The sequence below is a fragment of the Salmo salar genome, chromosome ssa01, assembly GCF_905237065.1.
Source record: "Salmo salar chromosome ssa01, Ssal_v3.1, whole genome shotgun sequence".
In the NCBI taxonomy this organism is placed as follows: domain Eukaryota; kingdom Metazoa; phylum Chordata; class Actinopteri; order Salmoniformes; family Salmonidae; genus Salmo; species Salmo salar.
Genome location: NC_059442.1, coordinates 62,834,642 through 62,853,631, shown reverse-complemented (window position 1 = coordinate 62,853,631; position 18,990 = coordinate 62,834,642). Strand labels below are relative to the sequence as shown.

General features: G+C 44.6%; 1 pseudogene; it reads left to right on the top strand.

The window, feature by feature from the left end:
- Positions 1 to 18,990, top strand: part of LOC106605638 (stromal membrane-associated protein 1-like) — an 85,898-nt pseudogene that overhangs the window by 21,975 nt on the left and 44,933 nt on the right.

Below are 18,990 nucleotides of genomic sequence, written 5' to 3'. Positions count from 1 at the left end.
GGACGGGCAAGGAGGCATGGAGTAGTCAAATAGGAACCCTGACTTAATGAAGTAGTGCATAAAAAAATTCAGCCTTACGCTCCTTGTCAGTAACAACATCATCAACATTTAAGGACATGGGTAGCTGTGAGGAAGAGGGTTTATTCTCCAGGTCTTTCACCATTTTCCAGAACTTCTTGGGGTTAGAGCCACAGAGAGAGAACTGCTCCTTAAAGTAACTAACTTTGGCCTTCCGGATAGCCTGAGTGCACTTATTTGTAATTTGCCTGAACAACAGCCAGTCAGCCTGAGTATTTGAGTGCCGAGCCTTTCGCCAAATGGGGTTGTTAAGGTGGAGTAACTCTGCCAGATGACAGTCGAACCAGTAGCTGAACTTAATTCACTTTTCTTTATGGGGCGTGCTTGTTAACAATACCACTGAAAATATATTTTTTTAAAAGGTCCAAGCATCTTTGACAGAGGGGATCAAGCTGATTCTATACACATTTACAGTAATTAAGGAAGGTTTTACAGCATCTGACAGATCAGGACAAGTCATTTAACTGAGTAACCATTACAACACAGGCTGTAAAACAGTGATCACTAAGGTCATTACAGAAAACACCAGACTGATACCTATCAGGATTATTTGTGAGGTTAACATCACGGAGAGTAACCTTTTCTGTGTGTTTGGAGTCATACCTTGTGGAATTGGATGTAATCTGAGAGAGATTTAGGGAGTCCCATTGTTTTAAGACTTGGTCAGGTGGTTTAAGCATGTCCCAGTTTAGGTCACCTAGCAGGAAAAATTCAGTCTTAGTGTAAGGGGCCAGGAGAGCGCAAAGACTTGGAGACAACTGAGCACTGAAGGTGTCCCTTGGTAAAGTTTGCCACTCCACCACCTTTTGTAAAATCTGTCTTGCCGAAAAAGGTTATAACCACAAAGGTTCACATCAGTGATTAGAACACTCTTTCTTAACCACGTCTCAGTAATGACCAACACATCTGGATTGGAGTTGTGAACCTACACTCACTTTCAATTGGTCCACATTTGGTAATAAGCTTCTAGTGTTAACATGCGGAAAACCCAGGCTTTTACGATAGCAGAAATCAGTGTAGCAGAAATCAGTGCACAAGTCAGAATTGGGGCTAGCGACAGTAGATGGGCCAGGGTGTACATACACATTTCCAGATATCATTAGAAGTAATACAATCAGGGAATGGCAGAGGACAGGGAAGGCTTTGCAGTGTTTATTTTTTTATGACATTTGAGTGTGCATCAGATGGCAACAAGATCATATTGTACAGCAATTTCATCAGGTAACATGAATTCAAAGCTGGCAAGAGGTGGTTAGAATAGGATGTGAGGCTGTGTAACCAATAGAGAGTAAGAGTTGCAAGTGTGGTAACAAACATCGTCTGTCTCACGTTCGGGTAAACAAGCAAGTTCATAGTCAACAAAGCGAGCAGGAGTCATGGAGAAAATAGCATAAAGCACAAGAAAAAAATTAAATGACTAGCCATTGTAAGTTGAGTCACTCACCCTAACAATATAACTTGAGGAAGTAGATCTCTATTAATCCAGTAGGCTATACAAGTCTGAAATAAAATAAATGAATAGTAGGCCTATACTAGTTAATCAAAGAGTTTCTGAGTATTTTAACTTAATTATAATACATACATAAAATCTATTTAGTCTCAAATAAATAATGGAACGTTCAATTTGGTTTAAATAATGCAAAAACAAAGTGTTGGAGAAGAAAGTAAAAGTGCAATATGTGCCATGTAAAAAAGCTAAAGTTTAAATTCCTTGCTCAGAACATGAGAACATATGAAAGCTGGTGGTTCCTTTTAACATGAGTCTTCAATATTCCCAGTTAAGAAGTTTTAGGTTGTAGTTAATATAGGAATTATGACACGTTGACTATTTTTCTCTATACCATTTGTATTTCATATACCTTTGACTATTGTATGTTCTTATAGGCACTTTAGTATTGCCAGCCTAATCTCGGGAGTTGATAGGCTTGAAGTCATAAACAGTGCTGTGCTTCAGGCATTGCTAAGAGCTGCTGGCAAACACAGTAAAGTGCAGTTTGAATGAATGCTTACGAGCCTGCTGCTGCCTACCACCGCTCAGTCAGACTGCTCTATCAAATATCAAATCATAGACTTAATTATAATAAACACACAGAAATACGAGCCTTTGGTCATTAATATGGTAAAATCCGGAAACGATCATTTTGAAAGCAAAACGTTTATTCTTTCAGTGAAATACGGAACTGTTCCATATTTTATCGAACGGGTGGCATCCCTAAGTCTAAATATTGCTGTTACATTGCACAACCTTCAATGTTATGTCATAATTATGTAAAATTCTTGCAAATTAATTACGGTCTTTGTTTGGGAGAAATGGTCTTCACACAGTTCGCAACGAGCCAGGTGGCCCAAACTGCTGCATATACCCTGACTCGGCTTGCACTGAACGCAAGAGAAGTGACACAATTTCCCTAGTTAATATTGCCTGCTAACATGCATTTATTTTAACTAAATATGCAGGTTTAAAAATATATACTTCTGTGTATTGATTTTAAGAAGGGCATTGATGTTCCTGCCAGCCTGTACGTTTGTGCAATGATTTTTTGCAAATGTGCTTTTGTTAATGCCATCCTTGCCTGGTCCGTGAGTTTTGGTGGGCAAACCTCTCTTGGCAGGTTTGTTGTGGTGCCATATTCTTTTCATTTTTTAATAATGGATTTAATGGTGCTCTGTGGGATGTTCAAAGTTTCTGATATTTTTTTATAACCCAACCCTGATCTGTACTTTTCCACAACTTTGTCCCTGACCTGTTTGGAGAGCTCCTTGGTCTTCATGGTGCCGCTTGCTTGGTGGTACCCTTTGCTTAGTGGTGTTGCAGACTGTTTGGCAAAGTTGAAGTAGGCTGTGATTCGATGGTAAATTAACAGGCACCGCTTTGATTATATGCAACGCAGGACAAGCTAGTTAACCTAGTAATATCATCAACCATGTGTAGTTAACTAGTGATTATGTGAAGATTGATTTGTTTTTTATAATATAAGTTTAATGCTAGCTAGCAACTTACCTTGGCTCCTTGCAGCCACAAGATCCTTTTGATGCTGCACTCGTGTAACAGGTGGTCAGCCTGCCACACAGTCTCCTCGTGGATTGCAATGTAATCAGCCATAATCGGTGTCCAAATAGGCCGATTACCGATTGTTATGAAAACTAGAAATCGGCCATAATTAATCGATAATGCCGATTAATTGGTCGACCTCTAGCCACTATAGAGGTGAACGGAACACCGCACACTTTCCCTCTTTCTCACTTTTGCTGGCACATTGTAGAACAGATGTCCACAGACAGAAAGTGTATAATGTGCATTGTAGCCCAAAGATATTGTTTTTGTTGTGTTGAACTTGACAGTAACACGTGTGAGTGAGGGGGAATTATACTTTTCTTTTACTCGGTAAACGTTACTTTTGCACACATGTAGCCTTGTGCACTTTATCGATGTCTATAGTGGCCACTATAATAGAGCAAAAATAGAATGCCTGTTTGTTTCATTCTATTTCTACTTTAAGATGTTTTTTTCCCAAGTGCAATATTCAGATGTGTGTGGTCACAAGTGTTCTATTATAAAGGCTGTCATGGCTAACTGCAATATTAGTGTATTGTTTATTCTCAAGACTTGAGTATCATTTGCAGTAAAGTCTAGGCAACAAATAACATTGGATTGCTTTCTTTACATTTTTTTAGCTGTGAGTTGGGTTTACATTAACCACTTTTTTTATTTTACACACAGAGACTGATCATGTAGATCATATTCTTTGTTGTTTAATTAGTTAAAACCTGCATTTCCATCGAGCAGGGATCCCTGATGCATAGGTCATATGAAGTGGAAGTAAAGGGCCAACAGTATCGAAGGAACCGGAGGGACATACGCCCAGTTCAGGAGAGCATAGGGCACAGGAGGTCCACATGGGAAGACTGTGAATATCCTCTGGATGGTGTGGGCAGGACAGGGGAAGACCCCACCAGGGCAGTTATCTCTGCCGACTGTGCCTCGACAATTTCAGGAGGATGTGGAAGAGGAAGGAGAGGCCCTGAGGCTCCCAGAGGTGCCCAATATGCTACCAGTGTGCCACACTAGGACAAGGGCTAACATAAGACCACCCCTGTCTATGTCCCTTAAGAGATGGAGATTTTTTTTAATCTATAAATACATTTTAAAAAATAAGGTGTTGATAATGTAAATAGGTATTTTCACTGTGGTATTAAAATGGTATGAAGTGCTCAATCTAATTCTATATGAAAAGGAAGATGTTGATAATGGACATAATGCGAACCTAGAGATGGCGCTAGTGGGGCACCGATCTAGGATAGATAAACAGGTGCATTATGAGTGTCTGATTAGGGTGTAGTGACCTGTAACATGTAATACATGAGTAAAGGATTATGCTTGTATCTTATCTAACTCTCTGACGTGAGTTATTCACATACACATATTAACAACCATCTGGCAGTCTGACGGACAAATCTGGGTTTGACGGATGCCAGGAGAACGCTACTTGCCCGATTGCATAGTGCCAACTGTAAAGTTTAGTGGAGCAGGAATAATGGTCTGGGGCTGTTTTTCATGGTTCAGGCTAAGCCCCTTAGTTCCAGTGAAGGGAAATCTTAATGTTACAGCATACAATGACATTGTAGACGATTCTGTGCTTCCAACTTGGCGGCAGTAGTTTGGGGAAGGCCCTTTCCTGTTTCAGCATGACAATCCCCCCGTGCACAAAGTGCGGTCCATACAGAAATGGTTTGTTGATCTGTGTGGAAGAACTTGACTGGCCCTGACCTCAACCCCATCAAACACCTTTGGGATGAATTGGAACACCGACTGTGAGCCAGGCCTAATCGCCCAACATCAGTGCCCGACCTCACTAATGTTCTTGTGGCTGAATGGAAGCAAGTCCCCACAGCAATGTTCCAACATCTAGTGGAAAGCCTTCCCAGAAGAGTGGAGGCTGTTGTAGCAGCAAAGGGGGAATAACTCCATGTTAATGCCCATGATTTTGGAATGAGATGTTTTACAAGCAGGTGTCCACATACTTTTGGTCATGTAGTGTACCTTGAATGGTTGGAGCTTTTCTGTCCATGGTGGAAAGACAGTGGGAACAGAACCAGGTTTCAACCAGCCAACGTCATTTGGCCAACGTCATTCAGCTACTCGACTACTAACGCTATTCGCCTACACTTACATTACTTCAGAGATTACTAACCGCTAGCCTAGCTAGCTACCATCTTTGTTTTTTACTCCCTTTTGTTCTGATTTCCTTTCTTGAAGACCGATATAGTAAGACGCTCATTCGCCCTGCCTCCAGTAATTATCCATCTTAGAACCACGAAGAAGAGTATGTACCAGATTACAAACTATATGGAAGACCTTTGTAGGTCTTTGTTTTTTATACTTTTTACATTAAACAACACATTTATTTGGCAAATCAATGCCTAGACATCAATCATTTTTTATGTAATAATAACTACACAGTTTTTTATGCTTTTTAGGTAATTTTAGAATTTCAGCATTTTGATATAATAATACAGAACTCTAAATACTCCAACAATGGACCTAAAAACTGTCTGGGGTACTGACAAACAGCCAGAAGTGCCCAGAAGTGTTTTTGGGTCAACTTCCCCTTTAAGTCGTTTTGCACAGATGGAGGTTGAGGATACGTGTTAAGAGAGCTCGGAAAAGATGTCTAGTTGTGTACATAGATTGTGAATAGGGTGTGTACTGTATGTGCATGTTAATGTGTTCGTTTGCGAAATGTGAATTTATATTGTGTGTGTGTGTGTGTGTGTGTGTGTGTGTGTGTGTGTGTGTGTGTGTGTGTGTGTGTGTGTGTGTGTGTGTGTGTGTGTGTGTGTGTGTGTGTGTGTGAGAGAGAGAGAGAGAGGGAGAATAGAGCCCTTGTGTCAAGTCCAACATCACTCAGAAAACAATGATGCATTGTGGGTGAACACATCTGTTGTAGCAGTCCATGCATGAGCCCATTGTTCTGCCATGAGTAACATGGTACGGCCTGTGTGTGCTTGTGCGAGTGGGCAAGTGCGCACGTCACATTACGTCAATTTTACTGAAGTCAACAAGACCTCACAAGCTCGCTGTCTAAGACCACCTGACACTACTTGGCCAATCAGTTCACTCCAAAAGCCCAGAAGAAGATAGTGACAAGGGGCTTGAGAACGAGATAATGGCACAAGATAAAGAGATCCACCTAATCCCAAAATCAGCCTCTATATATAGTGAAAATGTCATGCTGTCCTAGCTAGATGAAATCAAAAACAAACAGGGTGTCTTTAGAGATGGGCTCCTCAGTTTGGTGTTCCACCCCTCAGCAGGGAACAGGCTGTCACATGGGTCACCATTTTAACACTACACTCCTGACCTGCCTCTGATACCAACATATTTTATATCCTTCACCAGAACTGTCCTTTCTCTCACATTCTCTCTCACACACTCTTTTGAGTCTCTTCCTCTATATCCCTGTCTCTTTCTCTCTCCCCTTTTCTCTCACTCTGCATCTTGTCTCTCTTTCTGTCATCTACTCCCCTCTCTTTCTTTTTCTCTTTGTCTCCTCTGTTTCTCTCTCTCTCTCTCTCTCTCTCTCTCTCTCTCTCTCTCTCTCAGCATCTTATGTTTCTCTTTCTATCATTTACCCCCCCCCTCTCTCCCTCTTTCTTTTTCTCTTTGTCTCCTCTACTCTATTTTCTCTCTCTGCATCTTGTGTTTCGCTTTCTATCACTTACCCCCTCTTTTCTTTTCTCTCTCCACCACTCCTCAGCTTCATCCTAAATGTGCCTGTTACTGCTGTTTCTGCCTCTCCGTCTCCGTTCTTAGCATCAAAGTAAGAGAAGGGAAAAAAGACAGAACAAAAGTCACACTCAAGAAAATACCCTGAATTCAGATCTCTCCTAGGCCCTCTTTTTATCCAGAGGCGAGAGAAAGGCTGGTTTGATGAATAACAGACAGGGACAGAGCTAAAAACTCCCTTCAGATAGAACAAGACTTGCTCCGTGTGTGTTTTTCCCCTTAGGTAGTTTAGAGAGGGGGAAAGAGAGGGACGGGGGATATAAACACAGATTTGGAAAATGATGCACGCTCTCTCTCACTTTCTCTGAACACACACTCTGCCTACCCCCAGATGCCGATTGCTAACGAGCGCTAGTGGCTTTTTCCTAACAGCCTAAACAGCGCTGTATGCAGGGCTGATCTGGCTAGGGAGATAGCATAACTTAGCTTTGCTCCCCTGTGTTGAAGTGCTCTCAGTGCAGCTTCAGGTAGTCAGTGACCTACTGAGGTTGGCCAAGAGAAGCTAGGAGAAGCCTAGTTGGCAGTGAATAGTAGAGGGTTTTAGGTGCTCTCTCTCTCTCTCTCTCAGGGAGGGTAGAGGTTGAGTAAGGCTGTCACTCAGGTGATCAGATACAGCCACTTGACTTGGCCCAGGCAGAAAGGGCCTTTGTGGTGTCCAACACACACACACACCCACACACACAGTAAATCTCTGGCCCACAGAGGTCTTTCAATCACAGCAGAATTGTTCTAGCCTTTGGCATGTGTGTTTGCCTGCGCATGTGTGTGATTTCCCATATCCTTCACCATATGAGTTTGTCCTCTGCTTCTAGATCTTGTGGGAGTGTGTGTGACCTTCTGGTGAATGTGATGACGACTGTCTGTCTCAGGCTCTGCTAGGCTGGGTAGTGACAATGCCCTAGCTTACACAACTGGCTGCTTACTAATCCTCCTCTTTTTATCTATCCCCCCTGCTGTCGCTCTCCCTCCGTTTTCCCTTCTCTTCCATGTCCTCTAATGCCTCCCTCCTTTCTTCTTTCTCTTTCTTTCTCTCCCTGTTCCGCCTCTAACCACCTCTTTCTATATACCCCTCTCTTTCTCTCCATTCATCCTTCCCCTGCCCCCCAATCCTATCTCTTTTTTTCCCTCTTCCCTCTTTCCCTCCCTGTAGAAGTGTTCTGAAGCGGCAGCCTCTCCCTCCTCAAAGGCTGCTGAGAAGAACAGGCAGGGGGTCTGACGTTTTACCGTCATGCCACCTGGTGTTGTGTTGTGTTGCTTACCTGTGCAGTGCTGGTCCTTTCTGTGTGCTGGGCTCTGCTACGCTGTGGTGCTCTTTCTTGTAATGGTTTTCCAATGCCCCCTCATCACATACAGCACCATCACAGTACACTTCCAAGTGTGTGTGTGTGTGTGTGAGTGTTTGCAGCATGCTTGTAGGGCTGTGACGGGCATGGAATTTTGGATGGAGGTAATTGGCCAGCCAATTGACCGCGGTCTCTGTAATAACCGTTCTAATAAAAGATTTGGACGGCGATCTTCATCCGTAACCATCGGTTATACAGTAATTGTGCCAGCCCTACGTGCATGACATGAGGGAATTTGTATTTATTTATCCTTTATTGAAGTAGGCAAGTCAGTTAAGAACAAATTCTTATTTACATTGACGGTCTACCGGGGAACAGTGGGTTAACTGCCTTGTTCAAGGGCAAAACGACTGATTTTTACCTTAGCTCGGGGATTCGATCCAGCAACCTTTCGGTTACAGGCCTCAATGCTCTAACCACCAGGCTACCTGCCGCCCCAACCACCTCAATCCTGAATGAACCCCATGGTGAAGAGGTTGAATGGCTGAATAATGGAGGCTGCTAATGGATGCACCAGCCCACTGCCCCTCACTAAGCACAATGACTCAGACAGGGAATCATCAAGCTCTTATTGCTCTGAAAGAGAAGACGGTAACTCCATATGAGATTTGAATTGCTCATAGCTACACTAAATTGTTCCACAAGAGGGCAAATCGTCTGAAAGAGAAGGTGTGAGAGTTTATACACGTGTCGGTGTGAGTGCAGCTGAATCACTTCTCTTGCCGTGCGTGTGCCACTGTGTAAAAGTGAATAAGGGGTAAACCTATTTTTAGGGAGTTTTTCAACCTCTGATGAATTTGTTTGTGTGTGTGTGTGTGTGTGTTTCTTAATTCAGACTGTGTGTGCCCCATCCAGGTGTGTTATTTTATGTGTTGTCATTGCTGACCTAACCTCCAGTGTCTATTTCTTGATAGACGGAACGAGAGAAGAAGAAGGAGGAAAAGAAGGGAGGAAAGGACTCCTCTGGGAAGGTAAAGACAAGACGGTAGTTTGGGGTCATGGTGAGTCACGTGCATGTATTTATGTGCACACTCACGCACGCGTGCTTGCGGAGCTTTTCCTGTTCGGACTGAGTGGCTCTAGGCCATGGTGAATAATGCAGTGTCTGCGCGCGTCCACGCCATTCTCGCATTCGTTCGACAGGCTCCTGACAGACTGTGCGCTGCACTGTTGGGAAGGGCCTGTTAAGTAAGCATTTCATTGTTAGTCTACACCTGTTGTTTAAGAAGCATGTGACAAATACAATTTGATTTTTGTGTGTGTGTGTTTGCTGGGTCAAGGTTAGTTATGTGAATAATTCCATGGCCTGTGGAATAGTGTGCTCTGTCTTGGTTTATATAGTGATGATGGGGCTTTCTGCTCCACTGGCCACAGGGAATAGAGACTGCCTGGAAAAAAACACTGTACTGTACCCAGGCTTTACTGAACACTACCCATACTGAACACACACTGAACATTCTCTAGTTCTGTTGCTTCACACCCGCTACTCAACACACACTGAACACAGTCTGAAACACTACTCTAAGTACTCTTAGTCTTAGCTGAACACATACTGAACATAAACTGCTCTTACTGAACATGGAACATCCAACCCTCTTGCTGAACACACAGGGATCCTAAATTGTGACTCACTGAACACACACCAGCTATCCACAGCTTTATTTCAACAACTTCAATGACGCAACAGTGAGTGACCCGGCTTAGTCCTTTTCTGACTCCACCCGACCTTGTCAGAGACCCAGACTCAAGGCAAAGCATGCTGGGAATCAGAAAGCAGGAGAATGTGCCCTCTGTGCTGACCTGCAGTCTGAGAGCAGATTGATTGACGTGTGTGTGTGTGTGTGTGTGTGTGTGTGTGTGTGTGTGTGTGTGTGTGTGTGTGTGTGTGTGTGTGTGTGTGTGTGTGTGTGTGTGTGTGTGTGTGTGTGTGTGTCCGGCTGTGTGGTGACAGCTGTGTGTGTGTCTATGTGATGACAACTGTGTGTGTGTGTGATGCAGCAGTGTGTGTAGTGGATTTGCAGTTCTGTCACTTGCTCATCTCTGTTCCTCACTTATGCTTATCAACTGGGCTCCTGCTGTCGATCGGACCCGGAGTCTAGGAGATATTTTAGTGTGTGGGGCTGTATGTTTATGAGGCTGTGTGTTTGTTGGGAAATATTTATGTGTGTGTGTGTGCTTACGTGTTTCTTTCCGTATACTGTATAAGCTCAAGGGTCTGTGTGTGTGGTGCTGACACGCTAAAAGCTTGCTAATCTCAGAGAGGATAGCAGAGGGAACATGCTGACAGCCTGGCTCTTCTCTCTCTCTCTGTTCATCCCCCTCCTTGAATGTGTCATTTTATGACTCCATCCGAGCCCTCTCTCTAAATGACCACACTCACACACACACACACGCAATCTGTAAGTGGTTGCACACACACACACACTCACTCACTCTAATCGTCCCAACGTCCGCACTCCCACGCACTGAATCCAGTTATAGAACACCCCAGCAAGGGGAGAGGAGGAGGGGGAGGGAATGAGGGATGGGGAGAGGAGGAAGGGGAGGGAATGAGGGATGGAGAGAGGAGGAGGGGGGAGGGAATGAAGGATGGGGAGAGGAGAGGAGAAGGGGGAGGGAATGAGGGATGGGGAGAGGAGAGGAGGAAGGGGGAGGGAATGAGGTAGAGGAAGAGGAGAGGAGGAGGGGGAGGGAATGAGGGATGGGGAGAGGAGAGGAGGGGAGGAGGGGGGAGGGAATGAGGGATGGGGAGAGGAGAGGAGGAGCGGGTGGGAATGAGGGATGGGGAGAGGAGGAGGGGAAAGGAATGAGGGATGGGGAGAGGAGAGGAGGAGGGGGAGGGATGGAGAGAGGAGAGGAGGAGGGGGAGGGAATGAGGGATGGGGAGAGGAGGAGGGGGAGGGAATGAGGGATGAGGAGGGGGAGGGAATGATGGATAGGGAGAGGAGGAGGGGGAGGGAATGAGGGATGAGGAGCGGGGAGGGAATGGGGAGAGGAGGAAGGGGGGAGGGAATGAGGGATGGGGAGAGGAGGAGGGGAGGGATGAGAGATGAGGAGAGGAGAAGGGGGAGGGAATGAGGGATGGGGAGAGGAGGAGGGGGAGGAGGGATGAGAGATGAGGAGAGGGGGAGGGAATGAGGGATGGGGAGAGGAGAGGAGGAGGGGGAAATGAATGAGGGATGGGGAGAGGAGGAGGGGGGAGGGAATGAGAGATGAGGAGAGGAGAGGGGGGATGGAATGAGGGATGAGGGGGGAGGGAATGAGGGATGGGGAGAGGAGGAGGGGAGGGAATGAGCGATGGGGAGAGGAGGAGGGGGGAGGGAATGAGGGATGGGGAGAGGGGGAGGGAATGAGGAATGGGGAGTGGAGGAGGGAATTGAGGGATGGGGAGAGGAGGAGGGGAGGGAATGAGGGATGGGGAGAGGAGAGGAGGAGGAGGGAATGAGGGATGGGGAGAGGAGGAGGGGGGAGGGAATGAGGGATGGGGAGAGGAGAGGAGGGGGGAGGGGGGAGGAGGAAAGGAAGATGGGACATTTAGAATAATTGCTCCTCTCAAAGCAGCAGGAATTCAAGGTAAAGGAGGATGGGAGGAGATGTGCACATCCTGTATTTCTTAGAGATGGGACTTAGAAACAACCTTACGCTACTTTTAGAATGATTATGCAGTCATATTGTTTCACACCGTCACACGAAGCACTGGATATGTATGTGCATCAGTTAATCAATCAACAAATCAATCAACCAATCAATCACACACACATTTCCATGACATGTTTTACCTCTGTTCCATAGCTAACCCTGCTGCTTTGTCTTCAGAAAGTATTCAGACCCCTGACCTTTTCCACATATTGTTGTTACAGCCTGAATTTAAAATTGATTACATTTAGATTTTGCTTCACTGGTCTACACACAATACCCCATGATGTCAAAGTGGAATTATGTTTTTAGAAATGTTTACAAATTAATACATTAAAAGCTGAAATGTATTGCGTCAATAAGTATTCAACCCCTTTGTTATGTCAAGCCTAAAGAGTAAACATGTGCTTAACAAGTGTCACGGCCCTGACACAAGTCAGATAATTAGTTGCATGGACTAACTCTGTGTGCAATAATGGTGTTTAACATGATTTGTGAATGACTACCCCATCTCTGTAACCCACACATACCATTATCTCTAAGATCCCTCAGTCGAGCACTGAATTTCAAGCACAGATTCAACTACAAAGACCAGGGAGGCCACACAAAGAAGGGCACCTATTGGTAAAAAATAAAAAAGCTGACGTTGATTATCTCTTTGAGCATGGGAAAGTTGTTGCACTTTGGATGGTGTATCAATACACCCAGTCATCACAAAGATCTAGGACTCCTTCCTAACTCAGTTGCTTGAGAGGAAGGAAACCACTCAGGGATTTCACCATGAGGCCAATTTTAATCCAGTTGCAGAGTTAAATGGCTGTGATAGGTGAATTGAGGATGGATCAACAACATTGTAGTTATCCACAATACTTACCTAAATGACAGAGTGAAAAGAAAGAAGCTTGTACAGAATAAAAAATATTCCAAAACGTTCATCCTGTTTGCAATAAGGCGTTAAAGTAATACTTAAAAAAATGTGGCAAAGAAATTCACTTTTTTTGTCCTGAGTACAAAGTATTATGTCTTACACAACACATCACTGAGTTCCACTCTTCATATTTTCAAGCATAGTGGTGGTTGCACCATGTTATATGTATGCTTGTCATCGGCAAGGATTAGGGAGTTTTTTAGGATAAAAAGAAAAGGAATAGTGCTAAGCACAGGTCCTAGAGGAAAACCTGGTTCAGTCTGCCTTCCAACAGACACTGGGAGACAAATCCACCTTTCAGCAGAACAGTAATCTAAAACGAAGGGCCAATTACACGCTGGAGTTACTTATCAACGTTGAATGTTCGTGAGTGGCCTTGTTACAGTTTTGACTTAAATCAGCAAGACTTGAAAATGGCTGTGTAGCAATGATCAACAACCAACTTGACAGAGCTTGAAGAATCTTTTAAGGAATAATGGGCAAATATTGTACAATCCAGGTTTCAAAGCTCTTAGAGACTTACCCAGAAAGACTCACAGCTGTAATCGCTGCCAAAGGTGATTCTAACATGTGTTTTTGGTTACTTCATGATTCCATATGTCTTATTTCATAGTTTTGATATCTTTACTATTATTCTACAATGTAGAAAATAGTAAAAAATTCAGAAAAACCCTTGAATGAGTAGGTGTCTGAACTTTTGACTGGTACTGTATACAAAAGTATGTGGACACCCCTTAAAATTAGTAAATTCGGCTATTTCAGCCACACCCGTTGCTGACATGTCTATAAAATCGAGCACACAGCCATGCAATCTCCATAGACAAATATTGGCAGTAGAATGGCCTTACAGAAGAGCTCAGTGACTTTCAACGTGGCACCGTCATAGAATGTCACCTTTCCAAAAAGTCAGTTCATCAAATTTCTCCCCTGCTAGAGCTGCTCCGGCCAACTGCCCCAGTCAAGTGCTGTTATTGTGAGGTGGAAACATCTAGGAGCAACAACGACTCAGCCGTGAAGTGGTAGGCCACACAAGCTCGTAGAATGGGGCCGCTGAGTGCTGAAGTGCGTAAATATCATCTGGCCTCGGTTGCAACACTCACTACCGAGTTCCAAACTGCCTCTGGAAGCAACGTCAGCACAAGAGCTGTTCTTCGGGAGATTTTTGAAATGAGTTTCCATGGCCGAGCAGCTGCACAGAAGTCTAAGGTCATCATGCGCAATAACAAGAGTCGGCTGGAGTAGTGTAAAACTCGCCACCATTGGACTCTGGAGCAGTGGAAACGCTTTCTCTGGAGTGATGAATCACGCTTCGCCATCTGGCAGTCCGACGGACAAATCTGGGTTTGGCATATGCCAGGAGAACGCTACTTGCCCGAATGCATAGTTCCAACTGTAAAGTTTGGTGGAGGAGGAATAATGGTATGGAGCTGTTTTTCATGGTTCGGGCCCCTTAGTTCCAGTGAAGGGAAATCTTACTCTACAGAATACAGTGACATTCTAAACGATGTTGTGTTTCCAACTTTGTGGCAACAGTTTGGGGAAGGCCTTTTCCTGCTTCAGGCATGACAATGCCCCGTGCAAAAAGCGAGGTTCATACAGAAATGGTTTGTCAAGATTGGTGTGGAAGAACTTGACTGGGCTGCACAGAGCCCTAACCTCAACCCCATCGAACACCTTTGGGATGAATTCGAAAGCCGACATGCGAGCCAGGCCTAATTGCCAAACATCAGTGCTCGACCTCACTAATGATCTTATTGCTGAATCGAAGCAAGTCACCGCAGCACTCTTCCCAGAAGAGTGGAGGCTGTTATAGTAGCAAAGGGGGGACCAACTCCAAATGAATGCCCATGATTTTGGAATGAGATTTTTGACCAGCAGGTGTCCACATACTTTTGTCTTCTAGGATGATTCAGAGATAGGGGAGAGATATGGTATAATCAATGTTATGAGATGCAGAAAGCGTTGCACAGTCTATGGTTTAGATGCTTTTCCATTAGGGACCACTAGCAGATAGATACTAGATAATGTTTTGATGGGGTGATAACGTATAGAAGATGTTAGATGAGGACGTATAGACCTAGGCTCAGCTGTAAAGACTATAGCAGGGATGGTCTACTTTGATGGGAGTGGGGGCCACAAAAGACCGGAACTCGTCATGAGGGTCCTCAGTGGCTCGTTGGTTTGCATTCCCCGCCCCCCCCTCCCCTTTTAAAATGTACGTTTTAAAGTTAATTTGATGAAATTCCCCGCTTTTTGCCATGTGATGTGATAACTGATGATTCATGGGCCCCACGCTGGTCAGTAATTTGGCCATGCCTACTAGAAGTTTAGATAGCTGGCCGCTAGACTAATTTACCAATCAAAAAAACAAAATCGCTGACATGAGCTAATTGAGTGACTGCTGATGCACAAGCACATTTCGAAATTGCAACTTGTGTATTCTCTCTCTCAACAGTAAATTGAGACCTTGGCTGAGTTCCAAAAAAACATTGGGTCCGCGTCCAGGCCGCCAGTTGCCCATCCGTGGACTAGTGGTATGAAATAACATCTGGCTGCTGTTAGGTAACTTACTTGCATCAGAGTGATCCTCCCTCAGCATCTGATTAGTTGGATAGCCTACTGACTGGGTTTAACTAGTATTATTATGATTCTCTTCGCTATTGAAGGCTATGTAGTTCTACATTTTGATAAACAAATTCAACGTGCACAGATGCTTTCTCACCTATTCTTTTCCATCTATCCATCACACCCCTCTCTCTCATCCCTTTGCCCTTCCTTTTCTCTCTCCATCTGTACTCTCTTTTCCTCTCTCCTATCTCTATTACCCCCCCTCCCCCCCTCGTCCCCTGTATGTCCACTGCCTTTGGGCTGTAGTCCTAATTAAGCTCTAGCCATGATTCTGGCCATCTGCTGGCCTCTCTCTGTGTCAATTCTCATTGGCTGAATTCTGGCTGAGTGCAAAGTCAGAGTGTGACACCTGCAGTGAGTGTGTACGTGTGATAGTGTGTAGGATGTGAGGGAAGAGGGGTGGTGAGGCAGTGTATTTTATTGGGAGGGGGAAGGGTACAGAGATGGAGAGGGCAAAACATGTACACAAACTGCGGTACATTTTGAGGTAATGGCATATACAACAGTGGTGTGATTTCGGGTGACACACAGGTGTGTTGCCTTGTGCATAGACAGCCATGCACAAGGCAGTCCCTCTATCTATCCTTTCCACTCACTCTATCATTCACAAGCTTTTCTGAGCTCTCTCAGTTTCTGTCTCACCGTCTCTCTCTCGTTCGCTCTCTGTTTCCCTCCCTCCTGCCAAACAACAAGGCTTCTCCCTCCCATCGGAGCGGAAGCGTATGTTTTATTTTTTTCAGTCCTTAAATAAATATCAAAGGAGAACTAGTGCTGTTCCCTGCATCGATCGTGTGTGTGTGTGACAGCTACTGTAACAGTCTGGGGATTCAGGGGTACTGTATCAGGGACAGGGGGGCACAGCACATCTGGGCAGGGATGGGCTCTGAGAGGGATATAGGATACAACACACACACAGAGACGTCACATACACATACTACACCATGTGCTATCTCTGGTTGATAGGAGTTAGTTTGCGCAAATGGTTTGAATGGGGCTCAAAGCAGCAGTATCCTGTGACTAACAGCCTACCCCTCTTGCATGCACACTCACACACACACGAACATGCACACACATGTACTGGCAGCCCAAACGAGCAGCATCCAGGTGACTAATAACTGCCTCCCCCTCTTTACACACTCACACACAGAGACCGCGCTCTTCTCTCAGTGGGGGGATAGCGGGCCATGGATCGATAGCATAGCCACAGGGAGGCTAGTCGATAGCCTCGATATACACTGCTGGAGAAGGAAGATCAGCTGAGACCGTTTCAAGGGCAATTTTTTGCCTGAGCCCTACCATGCCTACAACGTTCATGCCTACCCTACCCAAGCCCGGTTGCTTCTGCCAAATTCAAGGCCCGGCCTGAAATCAGAAATCACTTCCTCCATTAGTAAATCCATTAGATTCTCTCTGTCTGTCACTCGCTCCCTGCGCGCTGCTCATGGTGGCTCTGAGTTGGTGAGTATCCATAGCAACCAGTGGAGACTGCTGAGGGAAGGACAGCACATAATAATGGCTAGAATGGAGAGTAATGGCTGAAATGGAATGGTTTCAAACACATGAAAAGCATGTTTGATTCCAAACATTGCTCAATGAAGAGACATGAGACAGCAGTTCGCTGTAAGCTACTTTTCGTCACTCTAAACCCCAACAAAACTCAAGAAACATTATTATTTATTGTGTAATAATCTGTACTGTCTTATATTTGACGAGGTTGAAGAACTTGTTATATGTTATGATCTTAGTCAGATAAGACTGTATTGCGCAGCAGAGCACGAGCAAATGGCACAGCTTCAAAATGTTAGTGATCCCTGAGCTCTGCCCTTACCCTAGTTATTGATTTTATAAAAACATTTAAAGGCCCTACCTGATGTTCCCTTTTTTGCGAGGCATTGATAAACCTCCATGGACTTTGTGGTTGAATCTGTTCAACTGAGGGACCTTACAGTTAACTGTATGTGTGGGGTACAGAGATGAGGTAGTCATTTCAAAATAATGTTAAACACTATTATTGCACACAGAGTGAGTCAATGCAATTTATTATGTAACTTGTTAATTTTTACAGCTGAAGTTATTTAGGCTTTCCATAACAAAGGACTCAAGACATTTCAGCTTTTCATTTTTTATTAATTTTTAAACATTTATCCACTTTGACATTATGGGGTATTGTTTGTAGACCAGTTACACAACATCTCAATGTAATTCATTTTTTAGTTTAGGCTGTAAAAACAACAAAATGTGGAAAAAGTCAAGGGGTGTGTAGACTTTCTGAAGGCACTGTACACACACACGGAGAGACGTCCCATACACATGCTACACCACATCTCTGGTCCATGGGAGTTGGTTTGAGCACATGGTGTGAAAGCAGAAGTACCCTGTGACTAACAGCTTACCTCCTTGCTTGCCCACTCACACAAACAGGGCTGGCCTAGCCTTTTGGGGGGCCCTAGGTGAGATTTGTATAGGCTATATCTCAAACGCTCTCAACCAGAGCACACCCTGGGAAAATACAGTAAAAAAAGAGAGCTGAATTTCCAGGAACTCTACATTTCTACCTTCTGTCCTTTCTGAGTGTGTGTGAGTTTGAATGTGTGACTTGTCCAACCACAGTCAGCTCAGCATTGAGCTCGTTTGGTCTTTCACCATGACTGACTCAAACAGTGTTCGCTCTGTTCCTGCGAAGCCAAGAGATAAGCATTTATAAAGCCTTTTGTGTAAAAACTCGCAATTAAAACTTTATCTCTCGCAGACAGGGAGCGAATGACCACGTATCTGCCCTTTGTGCGATAGCACACACAGCATCGCAATACACACAGACACACTCGAATTACACACAAACACACCAAAGAGTCTCTAATTCAGGCTTATATGAAAGTATTCTGTGACACCCCCTGTGCGGGCGAGCTGGGATGGGGTGTAAAAAAACATACATCGAATTACTTTATGCGAGGTGGCTGAATAATGTTGTATAATAAGAGCAAAATTGGAAAACAGGGCTGCATTCGCTTGCGTTGAACAGTGCCCTGTGAGCCTATCACGGAGGTCTTTAATGTGGGAATCTGCAAAGAGATGGAGAGAGAGGTAGCTTTAGTGTGAGCTCAGTCTAAACAACTCACCTCCAAGCCAAGCAGCTACACTTAAAAGACACACACACACACACACACACACACACACACACACACACACACACACACAGTTCTCTAAAGCCCAGCTTTATAGCCACTGTCTGGCAGTTTCCACATTTGCAAGCTTTCTGCATTGTTGGTGTGGAACTGTACAGATATCAGTGGCAGGCTTTCACACAACACACAGACACACACACACACACTTGCACGTGCGCACACACGCGTGTTGACTCCTGTTTCTGAATGGTCCCCTCATCAGCTCTGTGCGTCTGCGTGTACAAAGAGTGTGTGTGTGTGTGTGTGTGTGTGTGTGTGTGTGTGTGTGTGTGTGTGTGTGTGTGTGTGTGTGTGTGTGTGTGTGTTTGATTTGATTCATTTTTTTCACATCAACTCCCAAACACTGGCCCTGGCCTTTCTCCAACAATCTAGAGGTAGACTCAAGGGGGTGTGAACATCGTTTGTGTG